Source organism: Nelusetta ayraudi, unplaced genomic scaffold (genome assembly GCF_046127955.1).
Source record: "Nelusetta ayraudi isolate G7.1 ecotype Tasmania unplaced genomic scaffold, CSIRO-AGI_Nayr_v1 ptg000042l, whole genome shotgun sequence".
NCBI classification, from domain to species: domain Eukaryota; kingdom Metazoa; phylum Chordata; class Actinopteri; order Tetraodontiformes; family Monacanthidae; genus Nelusetta; species Nelusetta ayraudi.
In genome coordinates this window covers 12,657,690-12,683,484 of record NW_027466092.1, presented here as the reverse complement: position 1 = coordinate 12,683,484, position 25,795 = coordinate 12,657,690, and the positions used below count along the sequence as shown (strand labels likewise).

Here is a 25,795-nt window from a genome sequence, read left to right as displayed (position 1 = left end):
ACGTCCAAACAAGTTTTGCTTCTAAACCAATATGGAACAAGCAAAGCTTAATACTATACAATAAACTTAAACTTCATATTGCACACACACAAAATTCAATTTTAAATGAAAATAAAAAGAAAAGGAAAAACATGTATGCCTCTTTTTTAATTTGCAGCCTTCTGGTTTAAATTTCACCAGTAACCTTTTTCCACGTACTAATAATACATTTCAAAATAAAATAATATTATCCCTCAATGATCGTCCTGCCTGATTTAAGTGCCAAAATACCAGCAGAGCATCCTGGGATTTGTAGTATTAGCGGTACATCCGCTGTATAATACCTTACTGCCCTAATATAGTTGCACAATGGGGCCAGAGTTTAACACCTTTGCTCTACAGTTAAGGAAAAAATGTATCAAACATGTTTGTAACAACCTTTTTTAAAGTGATGGTGGCCAGCATTAGACTAATGTTTTTCCGCTTTTCCATCGTTGTTCAGACAGTGGATGTCTTCTGTGGACATGTTAGCTAAAAAAATTAAAAAAATAAAAAGAGCACCCTCCCTTCAGAGACCATCCAGTGAAGGAGGCAACGTGCAGCGGGAGCCTGCATTCTTCAGGCTACTGGCTGGCACCTTTGTACAAACAGCATTTTTGCATGTTTGCTTTTCTTCGCGCAGGCCATTCTGAAGGAAGGTGTTTGTCTTGGGAGCCGTATCACCGCCGCTCTCACGGCCGTGACAGGCCAAAGAGGACAAGACATGGCAGGAAACGGCAGCCCAGCCAGGTGCTGTCACAGGTTGGGATACCTCGACGGGGCTTTGCAGCTACGTCTTGCGAGTCACAGTGTGGCAAATGAAAAAATCAAAGCAAAGGGCAAAGCCGAGCAAATGTCACGTAAATCAGTTCTTGCTGCCACGCTGAGCCTTTTGACAAAAACGGAACGGTAAATAAATGAATAAGGCTCAGCAGGTCTGACAAAGGGAGGATTCATTTTCTTTAGCATTTCAAGAGAAGATAATTCCATGTTTTTGTTTGGGTTATTTTGCCACTGGACCATGAGGGAGCGAAGCTGCCAGCTGCCAGCTGCGGCTCTGATGTAACAGACTCAGGATTGGACCTGATCCCACCACTGGCAGCGCGCAGGCCACAAGGCAACGCACCTCCACCGAGCGTGAAAATCAATCTGCGGGTTTGGAAATACCTCCGCCATCCACGTAAAAAAAATGACATAAAAAACAACCTTGACATCCGGCGAAGAATAGCAGCGCACGGCGTGAACAAACACGAGGCTCCCGCAGAAGAATCATGAGCTGTGAACACAACGAGGCCGCAAAAGGCCATGCGGAAGTCACATGACGAGGAGAAACGCGAGTTTGCGAGGCCGCAAAAGTCTGTGCACTCCCGAGTTGACAATTCGGGCTTACCCCAAAAATGTCAATCTCCCCGTCCTTGGCCAAGGAAATCTCCCGTCCAATCGATGGAAGCCTCCTAAGCTCTGAGGAGAGAAGAAGAAAGAGAGAGGGAGATATTTGAAACCAGCAGCTCTGCGCTCTTTATCCACGTGCTGCAGACTCAGTGACTCCCTCGCCTCCCTGGCACGGAACCGCTCCACTACACCAGAACTCTTGCGCTATTTTTTTTTTTCCCCTTCCTTCATTCTCATACTCCCTGTAATCTCACCAGCCGCCCTTTTCTCCCCTAATAGATTGGACTTTCTCATTCGCCTGCACCGGTGCCTCCTCGGAACATGTGAAGAGCAGCACTTTTTCTTGTGCTGTGAGAATTACCTGAGGCCTCGGAGGCACCGCGGGGCTCGCGGCCACAACTCAATTACAGCAATGTGAATCAGGTGGCGTCCTAGAAATCCCCTTAGTCCGGTGCACAAATAGGAACACAGAGGCTCCTTCATTGGGAAGACAGAGATAAATACAAAGTGGCGTGTCATTTGCTTTTACAGAGACAGCTCACTGGAACACAGATCTGGCCCGTGGTGACTGTGAGAACAACAGAGGTGGGAAGTAATGTTGTACAAATACTTTGTTACTGTGCTGCATTAGATTATTCTTTTTATTCGTTTATTTGAGTATTTCTTTTTTACTTTTTACTTTACTCCCTACATTTGTGCACAAATATCTGTACTTTCTACTCCATATATTGAAACAAATGTTCATTACTTTTGAGTTTAAAAGATATTTAATAGTAATTCACTTGTCATTATTAATGTAGTGAGCGATATGAATGATACAGTTGTGTAGTTAAATTAAAATGGATCCTATTTTAGAGCGAGCACCCCGGGTTTGGGTTCACTGTTCAGAACGTTTTCAGCACAGAGAAAAATAAAAAGGCAGAAAACAACATTGGTTATGTATGTACACAGCAACATACAACTAATGTATTGTTTTATTCATTGCATAAAACATACTTTTTAATAAAGTCCATTTTAGCACCTGTAATTTCTGACTTTTACTTGATTAAAGGAGTAGAATCAGTACTTTTACTTTTACCAGAGCAGTATTATACACAAGCATCTGCAACAGTATTGTCTTTGTGTCTGTGTTGCAGTAGGCTTAGTGCTTACTAATAAGTTTGATTGCATAAAAGATCTGGATATATTTATTTTTCATTTTTTGGCTAAGCGCTGTATTGGAAAAGACAACCTACATGGGTGTGTTTCAGATTACATCAGGTCACTGGGGCTCAGGGGGTCATGGGGGTCAGGAAGCAATTCTACATGCATTAATGGTATTCAATGAAGAGGTTTTGTGCTGTTCACGGCTGTAACAACCGATCAGGTCGGGGGGGCACCACAGGTTGGTTCACATGTCTTGGCCACAGGAACAACACATATATTTTGTATATTTAAGACACAATAACACAAACAAATGTGGGCATTTAAACTTAATTGATATCACATCACGCAGCACTAGTCAGTGAAAAAATGGAAGTTGGTCGTACATCAGCTGACAAACACAGCTGATTGGAACAGGCACAGAAATCTGCTGCTGGCAGTGAAAAGCGCTGCAAACATTAAAGGGTCGTAACCATTACAGCACGAAAAAAAACTCCCTCCACTCTGGGCTACTGGTGAATTCTACTATAAGCAAGTTAATTTGACAGAAATCATTTCACAAGCTCCTGAGGGCAGTTGGATTTGCCGCAAAGAGGATGGACTTCCGCTGTCAAAATCAATGAAAATATTTCTGAAGTCACACCAAGAGTCATGCTAGATGCAATGTTTAACAGAAATGACCAAAATGAAAGATGCAAGGTCGTCACCACTGCAGCTAAGCGTAACACAATCTAGGCTAACGCGTTACCAACAAACTTGACGCCAAGTAACGTGCAGAACACGAGGCTTCACGGCCCTCCAGCATGCATCTGACTGGGCACGACTGGCTGGTGGGTTGTCATGTAACAAACGCTACTATGACTCCTTTTTCCCCACTTCCTGTCTTCTCGCATGCCCAGACTTCCTGCTTGTGCCGATCTAAAGGGTGTAAAAAAGAACAAAAAAAATTCCAGGGCATATGTGATGAAAAAAAAAGTCATGGAGCTCTACAGGGTTTGTATGCTGAGCCACGCCTGTGCGATAGCGCAGCTTATAAACTAAAGAGAGCGGACAGGAGCAGCCTGGGGTAATGACTGCATTATCCTGTCGGAGGGACGAGACTGGAGCGTCCATCTGCACCAAGCGCACACACCCACGCTGAGGAAGGAGAGGGGTCTTCACTGCCCGACCACACCAGCTGCTTTGCTCAGGTGACAGTGATTTCACTAAGTGGAGAGCCCAAGACGATGATACGGCACCGTCACCTGATCCCCAGTAAAAGGCCTTGGGTGTGCACCTGGGATGAGACTGAGGCCCCTCTTACTTTCTTTCTTTCTTTTGAATCTGTCGCAGCAAACTCGCAGAAAGTTTTGGAAGCAGGTACATGAGCGTGAATGCTTTGAGGCTGTAACCTTCTGTGACCTCCACAGCAAAAGAACCCGAGAGTGACTGATGTCATAGTCTGCTTTTGCCTGCACGCAGGAGGACAACGAATAAAAAAGTGATGGATAAGCCCTTGTGCTCTTGTGCGCAGTTCCTGTTCCGGTGTGTTACATTTCCTAGCAGACTGGTGTGCTCCCGGCAGTGCGCTTTTCTTGTTGTTTGCGTGAATGCGGATACACTTAAAAGACACAAAGGAAAGACCTCGGTGTTTCGAGCACTTCCTGTTTCAAGCGCCGGCCTTGGCTATCGCTCGCGTGCCGACGTTTTTCACAGGTTTCACACGAGGCGCACCAACCTTCGAATGAGGTCATTGTTGCAACGGCTACGCAACCTTCGCCACTCCTCTGTGCGGATGTGTAAAAAGGAATTGGGAAAAAAAAAACGTGATAACAGGTACAATTGCATTCTTCGAGAGGCTGCACGAGTGTGTCAGCCGCTCGCTGGCGTTGGAGCGCACACAGGCGTGTGGTTTTAACTCGCTTGATTGTCAAATGGCGCCAGCCCCGCATGCAGGAACTCACAAGTATGCACACAATATGTGTGGCTCTCCTCCAGGCTCCCCCGACCCGGAGCGCTGGAAAATCCCTTCAGTCCCACATAGATCACATAACCTCTCTTGACATCGGAGGACAGCACTCCCAGTGGAGACACACACACACACACACACACACACACGCACACACACACGCACACAGCAGTGTGCCGGGCCAAGGCTCCAGACTGCCATTGTCCTTCAGAGTCATCTACGCAAAACAATGAGGAGGGTCACGCGAGGCCCACAGCGGAATGGTAAATAACCAGAGAGAGTGGTGGTGGGGAGGGGGGGTGACAAAGACTCCATTTATGCCGGCTATCTGGCCTGGATTATGTGAGATGTGACCTGCCGTGTGCGAATGATCAGAATCGGTTCAAAAGAAGAGACAGCGGTGAGCAGTCAAATCAGCGCTGTGACAGAAACGCATACTGAAACTTGTGTAATATACACTACCGGTCAATAGTTTGGACACACTTTCTCATGCATTTTTTTTATTTTTACAACTTTCTACACTGCAGATAGATACTGAAGACATCAAATATATGACCAAGATATATGTCATTATGCAGCAAAGAAAAACATGTTAAATAACTCTAAATATGCTCTTTATGAAAGGTGGCTGGCCCTGCGATGAACTGGCGACTTGTCCAGGGTGTCACCCTGCCTTCGCCCTAAGACAGCTGGGATAGGCTCCAGCAGACCCCCGTGACCCTGAATAGGAATAAGCGGGTATAGAAGATGAATGAATGAATGAATGAAAGGTGGCTATTTTGAATTTAAATATAAAACGTGTTTGAGTTATTTTACACTTCTAGTTTTTTCCTACATAATTCCATGTGTGTTCATACATAGATTGGATGCTTTCAATGAGAAACTGCAACGTCAATAGTCATGAGAACGAAAGAAAAGACATTCAATTCATAGGTTGTGTCCAAACTTTTGACTGGTAGTGCAGCTTGGAAGTTAATTTGACCTTCTACCATCCAAACTGTCAGGTAATCAAACAAACCTTATTGCCTGATATAGAAGAAAATGGAGAAAAGCAAAACTTGTGCATTTTCAGAGCGAGGCAGCGGCGTGTCAGCCACCACTAACAGCCAAACAGCAAGTCGCTGAATGCATCTGTTCCAAATGAGACTTGGGAAGTGACTTTAGAGCGGCTGAAACAGGAAGCCAGGGAGACGACAGAGAGGAGTTACGGGGACGAAACCGAGGCTCTGACAAAGAGCGAGTTATATGGATCACAGAGGGCGAAGTGTGATTATCTGGGGGAAGGAAGGTGAATTCCACCAGTATTAAATTATTCAAGGAGTATCTGACTGCGCCTGAACGGAAAATATGTCAACTCCACGGAGCAATCAGCCAAAGCAGTCCTATAGAGGAAGAACGCCAGCGAGACAGAGAGTGAGAACACATCCGTTCAACTCCTGAGTTCCGCGCAGTGTTTTTATGCGCTGAGGTGGAATATCAGTAATTCAACATCTCGGCCAGCATTTCAAGTGTAAAAAAAAAAATAAAATAATGGAGGAAGAATAGTAACTCAGCCTCAGACAGGGAGAGAGGGGTCGGATCCGAATGATAACAACAGCTCCGGCTGCCCCGGTGTTAATCATTCAACAGTGCCGGCTGACCCTTAATCATAAAACCATCTCTGTTGTCATTATTCATCAGGCAGAAAATGCTGGCCTGTTAATTCAGACTGGGGATGCTGACAATAGGCGGTCCACAAAGGGCCGGGGAGGCACAATCTCGCTCCCAATTGGTCTTTCAGATGCTAATGAGGGAAACTGTTTTGGGTTTACTGGCCTGGTTGGAAATGATTTAGGGCGACACCAGCGCTCCCAGTCTTTATGTTTGGGCTGGCGGCGCGGGCTCATATATCACCCTGATCATTAATCAATTAGCGTCTCCAAGCCACCTGTCGGACACATCGGGCCACGAGACATTCCTGCCCTTGGGCAGTTGCTAGACGATGACCATCAGCGACGCCGTTATTACCTTCCAACCCCCCCTCCCCTCCGCACTCCCACCGCCCCTTCCTCTTCCTTTATGGCGCGGCCCTGATGGATTACATAATCACACCCGAGCTCTGCCCGCAACCAAAAGGAGCCCCCCTTTTTTTTCCAAATGGAGCAACTCCGAGCGCGTGCAGTCTCCCACTCCGTCTCTCAAGCAAAAAAGCTGCATTTTAAAGCATCGGCTGCACCGTCGATGGACAGAAAGGAATTCATGCTGACCTTGAGAGCCAATCAATAATGTGACAACTGCTCAAAAGTGCTGAATGCGCAGCGACACCGTGCCCTCCGTTGTTTTAAATGCAACTGCCTCCAGTAGAATATTGATGGCTCTTTACTATTGATGACGTGTCGCCGCAGTGGAGCACCCGCAAGACAAAAAGGCTCGAACTGTCGAGGCTAATAACACCAGGGGAACGTTCACAAAGCACTTCTGTATTAACAAAAAAAACAAAACAAAAACAAATGCAGGGCGTTAGCGAGAAAAACTGAAACACAGATGGCTTCCTATGTGACGTTTATTTACCACGACACTCTGCAATTAGGCACTTTTCAGGAACCTGTAGTGGGCCAGAATTGAAGAAAGATTTGCAACGTTTTTCATGGTTGGGCTTTGTTTGCTAACTCTATCTTGGCTGTCATCCCGTGGAGCAAATTGAGATCTAGTGTGGTGGCGGAGACGCTGATTAGAAACCTCCTGAAGATTTTAACTGCTCTCCCACTGCCTTAACCTCTCACCGCAAATCCCATTTTTCCAGTATGTAAATTTTCACTACCGCCAGACAATCTGTTTCGCAAAGATTTCCTGCACGGACAAAACTCAGGCAAACCCAACACTCTTCCAGTCAATCCCGCTCCTCAGAAAAGAGGAAAAACCACAACACATTTTACTTTATTATTATTATTATTATTGTTATTATTATGAACTAATTCTTAAAAGCAGCAGAGGAAATAAGTGGCAGTAAAATTAGAGTGTAATCCTCCGGCCCCCCCCGGCACTGGGATATGGAGAAAGCAGATTTGTCAGGGCTCTATTTACCAGTATTCTTTGATTATAGAAGTAGCCGTCTGCACGCAGCTTAGCGATACCAACAGGCTCAATCAGTCTCATGTGAAACATGAAAGTGGGATTGTGAGGAGGCCACAGTGAGGGCCAATCTGCAATCCCAGACAACTTTGCATCACGCTGCTGCAATTATTGTGTTGCCAGCATTGTTTACTCCCCACCTGGGCTAAACTGTTCAACTCCCCGGGAGCCTCCTTTGAAAATTAAATTTGCCATCAGCTTCTGAAGGCTCCAGACAGGAGAGCCTTCTCACTGGGGGATTGCCGAGAATCTGGGCCAATGTGTTGGGTGTGCGCAGTGGTTAATACGAGGCTGGCCACTGGAGATTGACTTTTTTTCACCCTTTTTCATCTTTTAAATCCAACCGGCTCAGGCGAGAAACCAACTCCCGACATTATCAGGTGGATTTTGAGAAGAACAAAAGCTTCTATGCGCTTCTTCCGTCTTCAGAGGAAGAAAAGGCAGGAAAATAACGGGAACCTCAGCACGCCCGACCGCTTAGTTTCTGTTTGCATGTGCGCCGAAAGCCAAGTTTCCTTAATGTTTTCCCCTGAATGTATATCTCTCAGAAGATTATTTCACTGATAATCTCACACTTTCTTCTATTGACTTATCTCTCTTGCGAAGTCACGGGGCTGCCTGCGATATTAGCAGTGCAAAGGTCCAAACTAAAGCTGGGGAGACAGAGAGGAACTTCCATTTGCTCTGGCACGCCGTATCTAATCACATTTTCAACATAAACGCATTATCGAGGCCATGAGGCCAAGTAGTTCTTTTTTTTTTCTTCTTCTTCTTTTCTAATTCTAAATGATGACATGAATCTAGCTGCAGCCTTGAATAAAATAAAGTGCATGAACGCTTTGCATAGTATTTAGATGTGAAGTGTTGGGTGGGTGGGGGGACTGAAGGCCTTCCAACAGAGAACAGAGGCTGGGAGAAGACAGCGGGATGGAGGAGGGTGATGGGCCACAGGCCAAAGTCTTGACCTCTCGGGGTCAATAGGTGATTAGTAACATTTATCATGCCTGCACAAAGTGCTAAAGGAGAAGCCGGGCAGCTTCGCACTGAAGAATTCAGCTGGATTTCGATGTCAAAGTCCAAACGACGGCGACGTCTAAGCTCACTACTGGCAGCCAGATGCCCCCGGTGTTTATGACAGAGACAAATGTTGGAATCTCTAAGTGGAAAAACATGCCATGCTGGCACACAGAGCCGGCAGCAGCGAAACATTACATCATGTTGACGATTTAATGAGTGCAGTCTGGATCGCATCACAAGTTTTAATACCTGCCAACGCCGCTATAAAAACTTTTATTTAAAAAAAACTCCTGTGAGAACGTACAGGAATACGCTTCTCTTTGATAGCGAGACAATCGGCGGCGGCCACGTCCCGGTGGAAGAAGCCACGCAAGGTGTCCCAAACAGAGGGAATGCGGGAAACCGCAGCTCGAGCCACGCTGACATTCGCATGGAAGATACGACAAAGGAGCGATTGAGTTCAGAGAGCAGATCTGGCATTGACTTATCAGAGAGCAGTCCAGCCCTGGGGGACGGCCCACTGTGGCCCTGTGAAGAGGCACGGCAGCAACGCATTGTTTTGGGGGCTGTGTGCAAGTGGACCGGAGTGCGAGTGGGCGAGTCGGGCCAGAGGCCAAGCGAGAATGACAACACGCTGTTGTACGGGACAATTAGGACGCTCTCACGCAACAGACATCCATCAAAGTGGAGATGACACTTCATCTCGTAAATTAAACAAACACGGCCTTCTTGTTGGCCGTTTTACGCCGAGGCATGGGCAGAAAACCCACGGTGATTGTGCGGCAAAGTGGCACGCACAGGCAAAAATAACAAATTAGAAGTGGCGTTCCACTGTTGGATCCCACACCTCCAGCCCGGGGGAAACCATCAAGAGCCTTCCGTCGCAGAGGCTCAAAGCAGAAGGAAAGTGCAGCGGAATGTTCGGCTCCTCTTTATCTGCAGATTAAAAGGAGCAGGATCGCGCGTGGCACGAGATGTGAAAGATAGAGATTCTGTTTCAACGACAAAAGGCGCCGTGAAAGAGGAAAAACTGTCGGGTAAGGGGCCCGTAAAACGGCTTATGAAGGTGCAATGAGCTTTTTAACTCCACAGCCTGACAGCCAGTGAGGAGAAAAGCTAAACAACAAAAAAAAAGCTTTTTTTTCCATTTACACTGGAGCATTTATATTGAGCACAACTGTATGTATTTAAAAAGACCACAAGTAGACAAGCAATATCACAGACAGAGGATTTTTTCCTTTGTGCGTTCCTGTTTGCGTGAACAACGCTGCACCACCGAGCCAAGCTGGAAGTCAGCAGTGTTGAGATGTAAAGCTGGAGCAGACTGAAAGTTCTGCTGCACAGCGATCACCAACAATAATGGTGAGAAGACGTAGTCGGACATCTTTGGCGAAACTGTTGCGCCTTGTAATCGGGACAAAAGCAATGAGATTGTTTGAGTAATTTGCACTCAAGGGAGGGAATCGTTAGGAAGTTAAAAAATAAATAAATAATAAAACTGGGTCACTGCGTGCAGTTTTCCAGTGCCTTCTGGACGGAGAAAAAGTAATTCCACTACGCTTGCTGCCATCCAAAGCCACGCCCACAGTGTTTCAATTGCAACTAGAACATGATTTAAGGAGATACACAAGTGGAGCAGCACTCTGGCTGATAGACAGAACATGACCCAAAGGGCTTCAACATTTTAATTGGACAAAATCTGAACATCTGGACAATTTTACAATTATCAAATGCTCTGCTGGCTTTTCTAGTTCACTTTTACATTTATGAAATGTGTCTCCAGCTTCATTTTGGTGGCATTTTAGATCTTTAAAAACAGAAATCAAAGAAATCACAACCAGAGCTGTTAAAATTCAAACAACATTTGGTATATCTGCATTCTCAATTCCCAGAAAGAAAGAAAGAAAGAAAGAAAGAAGGAAAGAAAGAAAGCTTCTTTTAATGTACTGTGACTTTTGTAGCCCATCAAAACAGGTTGCTAATCAGAGAACTATCCCTTTAAATGTTTACAGCCAGCCGAAATGTACTGGATCTCAAAGCTGCGGCGGCTCTGCAGCAGCAACGAGCAGCAGCACGGGCAGTCTTTGAACATGTGTAAAGGTGTAAAAACTGGCAGATCTCCAGAAACTGTTTTCACCCCATTTTTAACATTCCTGCTTCTCCCGCTGTTTATGTTGACGGTGAAACCCAGCCGGCGATCGTCATGCGCAGTGTGCAGCACCAACAGAAACAATGGGGCTGACTTCTGTTTTCCTACATCTGTCATATAAACTCTCGCACCAGACAAGACAAAAATGGATTTGTTTCATTTGAGCTCCTGTGCACATTGCCAGGAGCAACTAAACGGCATGAGGTGCAGCACTATTGTGGTTATTCATCTCAGCCACACCTCATTCCTTACTGCCTGGGACCATGTATCTAATTTGATATTTTCTTCATTGAATTATGTGTAAATGTTACTCCCGCCTCATCAGCGGCAGCCACACAGCGTCTTCACACTGGTCGTACTGTAGATTGATCAGATGAACATTTTCTTGATTGTATGGATTCTATCATCTTTCTTTATAATATCCACACAGACGCTGTTAAAACATATCAAGTAACTAACTCATCAGTATTAATGTGCAAAACTCTTGCTTTACAGTACCAAGAGGATTCGCATGATATTGATATTGTGCTATTGATGTTGCATGCGTGCACGGCCTCAAAAGCGTTTCGTCTTCGCTGTTTTTGCTTTTGTACGAAACAAAGCTGGTGTACCACGCCTGCACTGAGGTCTGAGGACTGAGGTCCTCGAGGTGTTTTTTCGTTAATGGATTGTAGAAAGCTCAATCACTTTTTCAAGCCTTTCTTTCTCATAACCCATTGTTCCCTTTTATTTCCTCATACAAATAGCGGAACCTGCTTCTGGTGGCATGGAATTTCACTGAAAAATGCAAGTTAAGTGCTATGAAATTCCCACAAACAAACACTCCCGAGGAGTTCCAATTACTATTTTTAAAAAAACAAAACCAGTTTGGCTTCCAACAAAATCTGTCCATTTGTTCTGTACAAGTCTGTAAAGCACTAATATCCTACTAGGTACTTGGTGTAGTACTTAGAAGGCAAAACAATGCAACACTATATATTGATATTGATATGTAGTATAGCATTGTAAGTACAATATTTGTAAATTACAATAGTACTGTAATGTAATTTAAGTATTGAAAGTTCAATCTTTGATACTTCAGACTTTTTTAAACTATCACATGTAACAAATTGGGCTACATACATATACATATATATATATATATATATATATATATATATATATATATATATACATATATATATATATACATATATATATATATATATATATATATATATATATATATATATATATATATATATATATATATATATATATATACATATATATATATATATATATATATATATATATATATATATATATATATATATATATACATATATATATATATATATATATATATATATATACATACATATACATATATATATATATATATATATATATATATATATATATATATATATATATATACATACATATACATATATATATATATATACATATACATATATATATATATACATATACATATACATATATATATACATATACATATATATATAGGCGACACGGTGGCGCAGTGGTTAGCGCTGCCGCCTCACAGCAAGAAGGTCGTGGGTTCGATTCCGGGGCCCGGACCTGGGACCTTTCTGTGTGGAGTTTGCATGTTCTCCCTGTGTCTGCATGGGTTCTCTCCGGGTTCTCCGGCTTCCTCCCACACTCCAAAAACATGCATGTGAGGTCAATTGAACATTCTAAATTGTCCGTAGGTGTGCATGTGAGTGTGAATGGTTGTTTGTCTCTATGTGGCCCTGCGATGAACTGGCGACTTGTCCAGGGTGTCCCCTGCCTTCGCCCTAAGACAGCTGGGATAGGCTCCAGCACACCCCCGTGACCCTGACCTCGGGACTAAGCGGGTATGGAAAATGGATGGATGGATATATATATATACATACGTATATATATATGTATATTATATGGTGTACCACCACCATATTATATATATATATATATATACATATATATATATATATATATATATATATATATATATATATATATATACATATATATATATATATATATATATATATTACACATTAAATGACCACTGCATCCCACATCCCATGTACAGCTGCAGGCGAGGAAAGCCGGAGTGAAAATGGCCAACCGGTACCAAAGTGGACATGCAGTGATGGAGGGAAATAGAAATGCCTGATGTGTACAAATGAGAGCTTTGGCAGAAATCACCCAGAACAGGGACGGCCGAGCTATGCTCCCTGGAACACAGTCAACACATTTCGCCGGTTGCAGGGCCTGGAAACAGCACACTGGGGGGTTCCACCTTCATTTAGATGAAAATGGACCTCCTCGGGAGGAAACAATGCCATTTTTAACTCGCCCGCTCACCAAGACACAGCCTCCCCGTTATGCGCCCAGTCAATGGACTGTGGGTTTATTCAACTGCAGGCGGCCCACAGCGCTGCCCATAAATGATGTAGGGCAGCTCGCACGAAAACCCTAATCACCGCTGCGCTGTCACCCAACAGAGAAGATTACTTGTTTAATTTACTACGCCGCATCTGTCTCGGTTCTGCCCAATTTAGTTCCACAATTTCAACGGGCAAGTACTCCAGGTATTTATCAATCTGCTTTTCACCCGATGACATGAATTGAGAATCCTCATGCGTGTGTGTGTGTGTGTGTGTGTGTGTGTGTGTGTGTGTGTGTGCGTGTGTGCATACTGGCGTGGTGCACATGTGTTGCGTTCCATGGCATGTGTCTGTGTCGTGTAGAACAAACGGGAAGAGCTGCCAAGTGCGGAGCAACAAAAAGGCCGGCAGTGAAGAAGTCATCAACACTATGCAGCCAGAGCTCATTACTGGCCATCTACAACGTGCTTCATTACATTACTATTCCATTAGCACTGGGACATTTGCATATTCCAGTCACCTCCTCACAGAGGCTGTTGATCATAAATGGCAGCCATATGCTGCCTGGCGTGCCACATTACGGAGTGAACACAAAAAAGCCAAGAAAAATGGAAATTATCTCGACACAAAACGAGGCACAAAAAACAATCAGAGGATCTGCTTTTATTGATAGCGTCTCAGCCCCACTGATTGAACGGGTATCATTTACATCCCCGGGATGTGGGGCCTCGCTGACATCTGTGGGCGGAAGCACAATTTGCCGGCTTCATTTCTCAGATAATTTCTTTGTATACGCAAGCGAGTTAGATTCTGATGGGCTTTTGTATAAACTAGCAAAGCTAGAGAAAAAAAAAAAAACATTCTTTATCCTTCTAACAAACAAGATAAAAGAGCAACGGGTCAGAAAAATGCTAACATCATTAGCTCAAAGTTGTTTCTGGAGGCGCTTGATGGTGCACTCAGTGCCTCCAGAACAGCGGAGCAATCAGCGTGACGGCGACTCAGTGTGTTTTCTTCTCAGCACTGCAAAAACTGCTATGAAGATGGAGTCAGTAGCACCGGCGTCGCGGCTGCACGGTCCTTCAGCCGTACGCAGGGTCACTTCCGAGCAGCAAAGCTACTTGAGCTCAAAGTAGCGGGAGTGGCATCATCTTTGTTCAGGAACATTATCTCTTTGCTGCGGCGTTTCGCTACGCGCTCGTAAATGTGGCCTCACGTCGCAAGCTCACGCGGGCAGCTGCGTAACACACTGTCGACTGCAACAAACGGCCACACACAAAGAGAGAGAACGCAATTAAAAGGATTTGTTACCCAGAATTCTGTGATGAACCGGACGGGTCTGGTGCACAGCAGAGTCACGTGCACCTGCCTTGTTGAGGGAGATTAGATTTGGTATAATGAGCAGCAGTGCAGCTGATAAGCAATCGCTTCTGTCTTAATTGTCTCCAGTTGAAAAACATTGTCTTGTTTGATTGCTACATGTTTATTAAACATGTTTATCAACTTTTCTAAACTAAGCTTAATTAAACTGTATTTTTTGAGGTGACTATTTCAATTGAAAATTAAGATATTCGAAAAGTTTAACTGGCACTGAAATAATGGAAATGATCATTATTTGATTAACTAATAGACAGATAAATAATCTCATCCAGCTGTCATAGGGAAAAGGCAGGGTGACACTCTGGACAGGTCGCCAGAGTCAAACAACCACTCGCACTCAAATACACACCTATGAACAATTTTGAGTTTCCAATTGACTCACGTGCACATTTTTGGAGTGTGGGAGGAAGCCGGAGAACCCGGAGAGAACCCACCCAGACAGCGGGAGAGCATGCAAACTCCACACAGAAAGGCCCGGAATTGAACCCACAACCTTTTTGCTGTGAGGCGGCAGCGCTATCCAATGGGCCACCGTGTCGCCCCATTAATATTATATGTAGTCAAAATATGGAGAGATATATAATAAATAAATACATCACATTTGCGTGTGAAATATTATGAGTGCCTGCAGGGATGCAGCAGGAGTGTCATTATTACAGCAGGGCGACTGAGGGCAGTTAACCTGACCGGACATCTGTGGAACACTGGCTCTCTGGTCAGGGAAGGGTTAACGCGGCTGCTCAGAAGAGGCACTTTAGCAGCTTCCCTCTTCATGTAGACTTGAGTGAGAGCAACAGGGGATAAAGAGGCTGCAGAAAAAGGCAAGTGGCAAAAAGGTGGCAGCAAGAATCGAATTTCTCCTGACAGTGAGCTCAGGATCCCTGTTTCATTGAAAGAGCAAATCATCCGTCAACATTAATGGCAATGTCCTGGGGAAAATAGGGAAACTGGAGCGGAGCCCATTCATTAAGGTGGTGTGAGACTTGGAGGGGTGGGGGTGGTTGGAGTGGGGGGGGGGGGGTGGTGCTGAAAGCGCTCGTTTGCTGCCCTGTCTCTCCGGGAAAATAAATACACAATCAATTATTTGTGCGTTTACGAGGTGGTGCTGCAGCTATGATCAAGGTTTCGCGCTCTGAGAAAAACGGCCGTCTGGAGGGCTGAGCAGCAGCAGCCTGCGGGTTTGGCCCGGCGGCCCGGCTGGATGGGCTGGACGGCTGACAGACCCGGTCCCGGCCTGTGTCTCTGTGAGTTGTCGAGGTAGTCGGCGAGGGCAGTTGATACCACTGTTTTATGGAGCGGGCGGAGGGGCACTGAGAATCAACAATAGAGTCCTTTCATTGGAAATGTCAGCCAACGTGCCGGGGGAGCGTCCGCCTGGGCCGAGCTGCGCTGCTCTCGTAACTGAAGTAAATAAATAAATAAATGAATGAATAAAGGTACGAAATGAGTGTGGAAAATAGTATGAAACTGTGTGATGGGGTAATGAAACAGTGTGTCGTGGGCCAGAACATCCCCGTGCCAAATTGTAGAAATACGATCTGGAGCATGAGACAGCGGGGCGATGGGAAACTTGTAGAATGCGAGTCATGTGAGAGGAAATCAAACAGAAACACAAGGATTTCAACTTAATACTGTTTTGTGTGTCCGCTTGTGTTTGTGTTAGAAATCCGTGCAGCTCCCGAAGATGAATAACAATGTCAACGGTTTCCAGGTCTACCTAAACAATCTGAAGCTTCAAGCCCACTCAGAATCAATAACCAGGATAAAAAGGTTATTTGGGTCTTTAGCTCAGCCTCATTAGGGGGGGAAAAAAAGGAGACAACCGTGGCCTGATTCTGCAGGCAAATTAACAAAGACGAACCTAAAATAACACAAGCAACAATCCGCTGTGGGACATTTTATCATGAGACTGTACAGCAGAGACATCTGAAGGACCCTCGCCGAGTGCTTTGATAACCCCATCGGCCTTGGACCTCTTTCAAAGTCTCACAGTGACGGTTCGAGGTGAATACAGAGCGCTCACAGCGAGCGAGCTAGCGAGCTACCCCCGCTGCTTTAAGGCCGGGATGAAACCAACTCCCAGTCTGACCTAATTGTTCTCTCGCTCTCCCAACACGTATACTGGGAGCTGTGCACTCTGACACGTAAAGATTATTTAATACCATCAAAGGCGTAAAGGGAGAATAAAGGGAGGCGGCTTGTCGGGAGGGTGTTAACTCCAGGGTCCAGGGAGCCACACGGAAAGACAATCAGTAAGACCAGTCTGATGGCGCCCTGAATAAAGCTCAAATCCATATGACAACATCGCATTGGCTGCAACCAACCAACTCCCCCGTCAAAAAAAACAAAAAAAATCCCCACTCAGCTGCAGCCACTCTTGCCTGGTATCAGCTCCCACCCTTCTCCTCCCTTGCTTTTTTTTTTTTTTTTTTTGCTTTTCCCACACTCGCCCCTGTCCCTCAGGCAATGACTACGTCATTGGGCAACACAGCCAAACCACTGTAATATCCCAATTTATTCCTCCTTATTCTGCCAGAGGGCCTGCTTCATTTTAGGCCAGGGCTGATGTGACTTTTTTCATGATTCCAAGTGGACGCCATGTGTTCAAGCGTTTCTGGTGGGACGATTCGTTGTAGCAGCAGCTTCTTCAAATTGGTAACACAGCGCTGCGGAGCATCAAAAACACTGTTACCATCAGCCCAATTGTTTTATGTGCGCATTACTATTGCACATCCAACTTGGACAACCACCACCAGGAAACACTGGGTGACCTGTCTAGCGTGCTGTACCTCTACTGTTTGAAGCATGGCTCATCCTCAAGGCCTGGTGGGCTTATGCTGCTTGGCCAGCTTAACGTGCTAAGAACAAGAGAGGAGGCCGCATGCAGGACTGGTGAGGAAGGTGACAAAAAACAGTAGTTCAAACCACTATAGAGCAGGGTAAGAACAAAACTGAGTCACATCCTCAAGTTATTGTCAGTTTCCATATTCATTCAAATTCTATTTCTCACATTAGTGAATCTGCTGGTTCTCGTGTCATTTATGACGGATGCTTCCCATGTATGTGAGATTTGCTGCAACATATTATCCAGATTCAGTGCTACAGAGAACTGCTGTGTTGCACAGATGTGATGTTAAAAGCGTAACTAAATATAACAAAATGAAAAAAAAAATCTACATTGCAAACAAGACTGCATGTTTATCACTTTTGCTTCAGGGAATTCCATATTGACTATCTCTAATACACCATGGATATAAGTGCCTCTTGTCTCTTTGTTCTTGTTTTTTTTTTTTATATAAACAGTGACAAGAAAGGCACAAGAGTTTGGAGCAACTGAGTCATCATCAGTGTATTTTTACAGGAAGACACCAAATTTCCTGGGGAGTGTCACTCACTGCTGACATGAGTGTGCCACCGCCCCAGCAATGGAGACAAATTGAGTGTCATTTGAAACCAAAGTGGCCTTTCACTGGCAACAGAGTTGGGGGGCCTGAACTCACATTGGCATATGTCACAAAGAGGTTGACAGTGTCAGACATGCTGAGAAACTGTAGCTCTGCATTGCATGGTAGACCACTGCTGCACTGTCACAACCAACCAGTGAGCAGTCTGACATTAAAGACTTAAAGATCATTTTTTAAATGTCCATATTTTTGGACATGATCACAAACTGTGTTAAAACTACTAAACCAAACATCTCAAGGTTATGAGCACAATCTAATCATCTAATCACATGTCACTGTTTGGTAGGCAAGTGATTATCGTAGCGTGCAGCTTATGCCTTGATTGTGCAAAATTGTAACCCGAGGGCAAAACTGAGTCACTCTGACAGGTTCTTAAACACATCCTCATGTCCTCTTTACAGGCTATAAGGGAAGGGCACCAACTTCTTCTATTTCTCCCAGCAGCGACCCAGCAGCAAAGTCTGTCCTTGCAGCCATTTATGCATATCAGGAGAGTGGAGCGAGGTCTCATAAATCTGAAGTATCGTAAAATATCATTTGATGAATCACGCTGGGGCCACATGCATAAAGTGCACATTAACTCTTCATGGGGCACTCAGTTGAAAATTCAGAAATTTAAACTAAAGCTGCAGGATTATTTGGTCACTTTTCAGTGTTAGGCTAAAACTGAGTCAAAAGTGTTACAATATCAAGTTACTCATCAATCATGAATTACATTTTAAATGTCTCAACAATATGTCAGCAAATCAACAGATTTCACAACAAATTCACTTCCTTTTGCACAGCCACACAATAGACATGAGGAACTTAGTAAACTTAACTCAAAATATAACGAGTATGATGCACAACAACTTCACTGCACGGAACCATGTGACTCAAAACTCCTCATATGACCGCAACCACAAGTGGAAGAAACATTATTATTATTATTATTATTATTATTATTATTATTATTATTATTATTATTATTATCATTGTTGTTGTTGTTACTATCAGATATACCAATACTGCAGAAGTGAACACGTATGGCTCATTTCCTGATGAAGGACTAACATGCTATCTCCTGAGAACTATAAGATGAGGGAGAAAAACTGCATCTTCCATTAAGAATTTTGAAATTCTTAACATATATTCATTTCAATTGATAAAGAAATGCAATATGGTTATGCAAGTGAGATACATTAATAAAACAATAAACTTCAAAAGCTGGGATCCTGACACCTCAGCAAGCCAACTTGTCTTTGGACATGACAATTTGGAGTGTTGCCAGAATATGACAGAATACCTTGTGTGTAAAAGACAGAGAGAGAGAGAGAGAGAGAGAGAGAGAGAGAGAGAGAGAGAGAGAGAGAGAGAGAGAGAGGTCATCAAGTTCCCCGATCCCATATCAGAGCCCATCAATGCAGAATGCAGACTGTGAACATCCATGTGCAGTACGAGCACACTCACTGACAGGAAGCGTGGCTGCAGATAGCATGGGAATCAGCCTATACTAATTGGTGTGCAAAGTTCACGTGCAACATAAAGCAGTCCATACCACATCCACACTGACAAAACACTTTGGCTGAGGCGTGTAGACATATAGAAATGTGTTTAACAAATTATTTTTTTCAAAGAATGTGTATGGAAATGCACATTCCTGTTCTGAGGTTGCACAGGTACAGGAGCCCAGACATTGTTGCACATTGAACGACAACTACATATCAGAAACGTGCTCCTTTAACATAGAGCTGTACCAGGCAGCCCAGGAGCGTTAGCCTGGCATGCTAGCTGCCATTTCCAACACATATTTAAGAGGCTCGGACAAAAGCATTGACAAAAGCAATAGTTTCCGTCCCCGCCCGAGCGCTAAGATTTAAACTTGGCAGAACAGTTTGGGGCTCAGGTTTAAGTGAATCCACGACGGGTTTCCTTTTTGTTAGTTTTGTTTATTTAAACTGTAAAGACATGGGCACGACAGCGCACGGCTACGGTAAAGCGACGCATGGCGCATCCATTAAACCTCACCGTGCACATGCGGGCAAACAACGTTGCCCAGCTGAGCACGGACTGTGGGGAAAAGCCGTGGCAGCACGCTGCCCGCGGTTTGACAGGCTGTCAGTGTCAGTGGATGGAATACCTCGGACCTGTTGACTCCTCCTCTCTGCCGGTGCGTCTCCACTGGAAGTTGTGTCGAGCAGCTCTCCACCACCTCCCTCCTCCTTCTCCTCTTCCTCCGGGAGGATTTCTTGTTTGTTTTGCTTCACAAAAAAAGCAAACAAAAATCTTTCTCTCCCGCGCCCCCCCCCGCCCCCCTCCCCAAGTTTTCTTCTTCTTCTTCTTTCCCCCTTTCCCGTCTTCGTAACCGCAAACGGTGGCTCGCACGCGCACCAGGGACCAGGGTGACGTTATCTCCAACAACCGCCCCCCGCCACTGCCAACGCCAACACCGCCGGCGGCGCTGCTCCGGAGCTCCCTCCTCCCCTGGCGGTGTCGGTACAAACCGGTAGGCAGGAGCACGGTGAGCCGCTTCTCGGGAAGCACGCAAGTTTTGGCACGGACGGCTCATGCGAGGGCAACCATTGCAGTCACGCTCTCGGGCTGCGAAACGCGAGGCTGCCACTAAATCCCGCCCCTTTCCTCTTTCTGGGGTGGAGGGGGTGGGGGGGCAGTCTTCCGAAAGTGATGCCCTGCGCTCCCCAGATGTGCACCGTGCTGTGCAGCAACTCCCCGGGCACAATTACTATTATTATTTTTTATTTTTTATTTTTTTTTAAACAAACAAAAAAACATATGCATCTGTATTGTATGTATTGCTTGATAGTTTTGTCATATCGCACAAACTCACCATGCGTTGTGGTTTTGAACTAAATATAATGAACAATACAGTGCGGCTGCTCAAGCTTTGCAAGTCAGCACTTTTAATGCTGCGTGACCAAGACCTCTCATCTAAATTAAAGTGGTGCAATTAGCATGAAAAAGGAGCAGTAATGCATAATTATGTTTCCAATTATATAAAGTCAATAAAAATAAACAAGTCTTATGTTTTCATTAGCTCTTGCTGATAATTTATATTTACATTAAGAGTGGATCTTCTTAAGCAAGGTAGCCATGTTGTGCCACACTTGACCTCGGTTTCATCATTTTACCTCGACCTCACAGCTCATTAGAAACGTGAGATTAGGTGGCACAAAGAACAAAACCCATCAGCAACAAAGAGCATGTTACCATGTTTGCATTATACATTGTTACGATTAGAAGGCAGAAAAATCAAAACGCACTTGGCCTTTACGTTCATAGATGCATGTACAGTATTTGTTTACTCGTAAAATGCCTCACTGCCTAAAAGACTATAAAATAGAAACGTTTGAAATGGACATTATTCTCTCAATGACATTGGGACTGAACTATGAATCTGCGGTTTAATCCACAGATGTCACCAGTCAGTGCAGAATTATATAATTAAATTGTGTATTCGTTTGTATCTTGCGTGAATTATACATCCACTAAAACTGAATAGTACTTAAAAACAGGAACTTTTTTTGTCCGCATTTCACTGTTGCAATGTCAACTGTGGTAATGGTGTCAAATCTCCTCATCAAGTACGACAGATGTACGACTGGATGAAGAGTGGAGAATCCCCTGAATTCACTCAGACATGTATCGTTTGCATAAAATTTTAAGCAATCTGGCCCATCCTCGGTTGCGTGACTATGCCTCCCTGCACCGCTCCGATGCCATTTAAGTCTAAAATATCCCTCATTGTGGATGGTAGTGCACCCCTTTGTCAGAGTGCATTTGTGACGCCAGCTTCCTCTTCCACCACTTACTCGCTCCCCTGCATTCAAATATCCAAAACAACACTGTCTGCTGTTGTCTGTGCGCTGAATCATGCACTTTTACTGACAAAGACTAGGTTTAAAAAACATTGAAGCAGAAAGCCGTCAACTCAATTTTTATTTTTTGTATTTTTCATTTTTATTGTTTCCATCATTAATTAATTAATTCATTCATTCATTCATTCATTCATCTTCGATACAAAGACAGGGTACACCCTGGACAAGTCGCCAGTTCATCACAGGGCTTGTTTCCATCACTTAAGCTAATTTATAGCTAAATAAACAGAGGTGCCCAGTGGCATGAGCATATGTGAAACTTCTACAGCCAAAAATGTGGGAGATTAAAATGCAAGGGACATCTATGGACCTTAAAACTATATTATTATTATTATTATTATTATTATTATTATTATTATTATTATTATTATCATTATTATTATTATTATTTTTATTATACAATCTGACTGTCTCATGTGAATGTAGTCAGGCGTTTCGCCCTCCAAGTTCCAGTTCTTTCCAAAACACTTTCTTCGGGCACTTAACATGATGGATCTAGGTCAGCGCATATTCCCACCACCTCAGAAAATTAACAAAAACACAAGCGAATGAGGCTGACCAGCAGTTTTTGCCCCTCATACTGCAGCCACATGAACACACACAGAGACAGAGAGACGTAGGAGGTGCGACAGCATGCAATGATTTGCGAGGACGTTTGCGTGCAAAGGAGTCGTGTGTCTCAGGAGAGCGCAACCTCCCTTCTGTCCGTCAGAAATGACTGCCATGCTGAGCAGCGGCCCACCCCACAAAGCAAAGTTTGGTAGATGTTAAAGCCATTGTCCTACACTATTGGACAAAAAGGCCAGGCGATAGCTTGCGACATACTTTGCCTTTGTGTTTACATGCTCAGTTTCTTCTCATCTTTACCGCCCTGTTGCCTTTAAGGCTTTCTGCAAAAACAAAAAAAAGAAAAGAAAAAAGCTGTGAGTGGCGCTAAGTCGCAGTTGTCACACATCACCACACAAGTGAGGAATGTGACGCTTGGGGGGTGGGAGTGTGGCTGGTTTTGACATGGGACACACAGGCATGCGAGTGAAATGCAAGAAGTATGTCGAGGCGTTGTGTTGTCGTCTCGTTTCATTGCCGCCTGACAGGTGGAACGCAGCCCTCTCGCCGTGCAGACATGCAAACTCGGTGGGCCTCACTTCCGCTCGTGCAAGTCCGGCGTGGGGGTTTCGGTTGTCCCGTGCTTCCGCCGCCACCCTCTGGTTGGAAAGTAAGGCCTCGGAGAGGAGAGGGTGGAGGGAGGCGGTGGACGTGGGGTTGTCCTCCGTCCAGCTGCATCTTCCATTTGTAGTCAGGCTCACATTGGAAGTTTTGCTGGAGTTGAATTTTGAAGGTCCAGTGTGTAAACTTTAGCCATCAGGGTCAGCAAGGCCTTCACTGCTGGCCTAAACTTACTTTGAAAAGTACATTTTCCTATAAATATGATAATAAAGTTATTCTCAATTGTCTGTTCTTTTCATGACATATAATATAAACTTAGGCCTTCAGTATAGCTGTAAGTGAATGGACCACTGTCTGTTCAGATCTCAAATATGCCAAGACCAGGTAGCTGGCTTTACGCTGAACTTCACACGTGGGCGTCCTGTGATTGGAAAAGCCCTGAGAGACTCTAAAACTGAACTCAACCCAGCTTCTCGAACCTTAGTGTCATCTTGAGGATACTATGAGGTGGATTCATTTTGGGGTGGACTAAATATGACGTCACTGATGGCTTAGGCGTGACATGCACGGCCCGCCACTGATTTTTATATTGGTAAAAGCTTAACATACTGCCCATAAATACATGAATAAAAGTGTATATCCATAGTACAATAAAAGTAATTTGGTTTTCCTACCCCGAGAACGCTTCTCATATATATATGAGTATACATAGAGCAAGGGTCTTGCTGCTAGTTAGCTGCCATCTTGTACCACCATTTTTCAAGGAAGCCTGGCACTGAAGGAAGGCCACAGCCACAGTGGCCTACATACAAAACACACTGTCAGGCAGGCTTCCTTAAATACCGGGATTCCCAAATAATTTTCCACACTGGACCTTTAAGGGCTCTCCAGTGTAACGTTAGCCCCTCTGCACATTGACATGCAAATATAAGCAGGGGCATTCAGAATGTCTTGTACGGCTCATGTGACTCGCCAGGCATCAGTTAAGAGCATGTCTCATGCATGTCCCATGTAATCCTCAACATGTCCTCCTGCTACGGACCCAAACCTTCCCAGTGTCGGGCCGCAGCCAAACGCGTGTGCGCCAGAGCGCTGTACAGAAGGAGAAAATCAGAGTTTTGGACATGCTTGGAGGATCTGCGTGATTTTTAATGCCGGCTTCTCCATCTTGGAGAGTCTCAAGGCTAACTAAAGTTGACAGGCAGACCTGACGTCGACATGAGGGATTAAGTACAGTCTGCATTCTGAACGTCGCTCGGCTGCATGCATTAAATCGGTATGTTCGTCCTGATTCTAGCAGCGCACAGATTAGTCATAGAGGCAAACTGAAGAGGTCGCTCGCAAGGACATTTCCATTGGTTATCTCACATGAAAAGTTGAATACTCTCGGTGAACTCTTAAGGTCTTTTCTCCCCGGCTGAGAGTGACGTGACTGCGCTGATACTTGTGGAATATCAGGGTCTTAGGATGGAAATTGACAACTTCCCTTAGTCCGGCGTTTCCAAGTGGTTTAAATGTCGGTAGTGCAGCAGCAGATACTGATCTTGGCTGCAGAGATGTCAGCTTAAAAAAAAGAAAAATTGACTGTGGAAACACAGCAAGGAGCACCTATGGAAGGAAAACATATACTTAAATGTGCCATAACTTCAACACATAGAAATAAAAAGGTGATGCAGAGAACATTATGGAAACAGTCTGAAGGTGTGTTATGATTTATATGGTTTATGTGGTTATGGTGTGTTATGGAAAGTGTGTGTATCGGTTTTCCTCTGGTACGTAAATCCTTGAGGCACCTGAGTTTTTCACTTCGATTCTGGTCTCTTTGTGAACGACTGCGAACGTTTAGCGGAAGGGATTTTCACTTGCTTGCCGTTGAAAGACTTTAGTCTTTGAACCATTTCAAATGCAGTGTGGGTGAGGAGAATCCCATTTACAGGAAGGAACACTTTTAAACACATCAGACACCTTCATCAAGCGAATGCCCGGCTTGTTTGGGCTCAGTGACCATTTGTTCATCGATTTCCATCAATCTCCCTCCCGTTTTCCCCCTCAGATCTGTCACTTGATTTTCCCCCCACTTCAGTTCAGTTCAGTTCTGCGGCAGCTGAAATGCTCTTAGTTATAAATCAAGCCTTAATGTCTCTGTTGAGGGAAAGAAATCTAGCCCCTTGGCCATGGTACAGCTTTATGTGGAAGCAATCTAAATGTGAATGGCGTCATTTCTCTTTCAATACCCCATTTTGTACCGTCTGTATATACAGTATGTGATTTTTATAATGATGGCAAGCAAACGCAAAATGGTTCATTAGCACAGCTTTTGCAAAAATAACTGATAAAGCCTGTGAGCGAATAAATCAATATGGGCAATTGGCACGAAAAAACCCTGAGCTTTGATAGAGAGATCCATTTTATTCAGCTATTCTTGCAAAGCTTTTATGATAGCATAAAATAGACCCTGTAACACGACGAGAGTACACACATATATATATATATGTATGTATATATGTATATGTACATATATATATATGTATATGTATATGTATATATATGTATACATATATATATATACATATATATATATATATATATATATATATATATATATATATATATGTATATATATATATACATATATTTATACATATGTATATATATATATATACATATATATATTCATTCATTCATTTTCCATACCCGCTTAGTCCCGAGCTCAGGGTCACGGGGGTCTGCTGGAGCCTATCCCAGCTGTC

The 25,795-nt window shown here is 44.1% G+C and overlaps 1 protein-coding gene across 3 annotated transcripts in view; it reads right to left on the bottom strand.

Annotated features, from left to right (window-relative positions):
* Positions 1–20,592, bottom strand: part of raraa (retinoic acid receptor, alpha a) — a 147,300-nt gene extending 126,708 nt beyond the window's left edge. The window contains exons 1-2 of one of the 3 annotated variants that reach the window (XM_076034554.1): positions 20,123–20,592; positions 1,409–1,479 (exon numbers count right to left, since the gene is read on the bottom strand). The gene's annotated coding sequence lies outside the window, so the exon portion shown is untranslated. The remainder of the gene's footprint in view (positions 1–1,408; positions 1,480–20,122) is intronic. The other 2 variants (XM_076034555.1, XM_076034556.1) reach the window with 2 other exon arrangements.
* Positions 20,593–25,795: the final 5,203 nt, after the last annotated feature.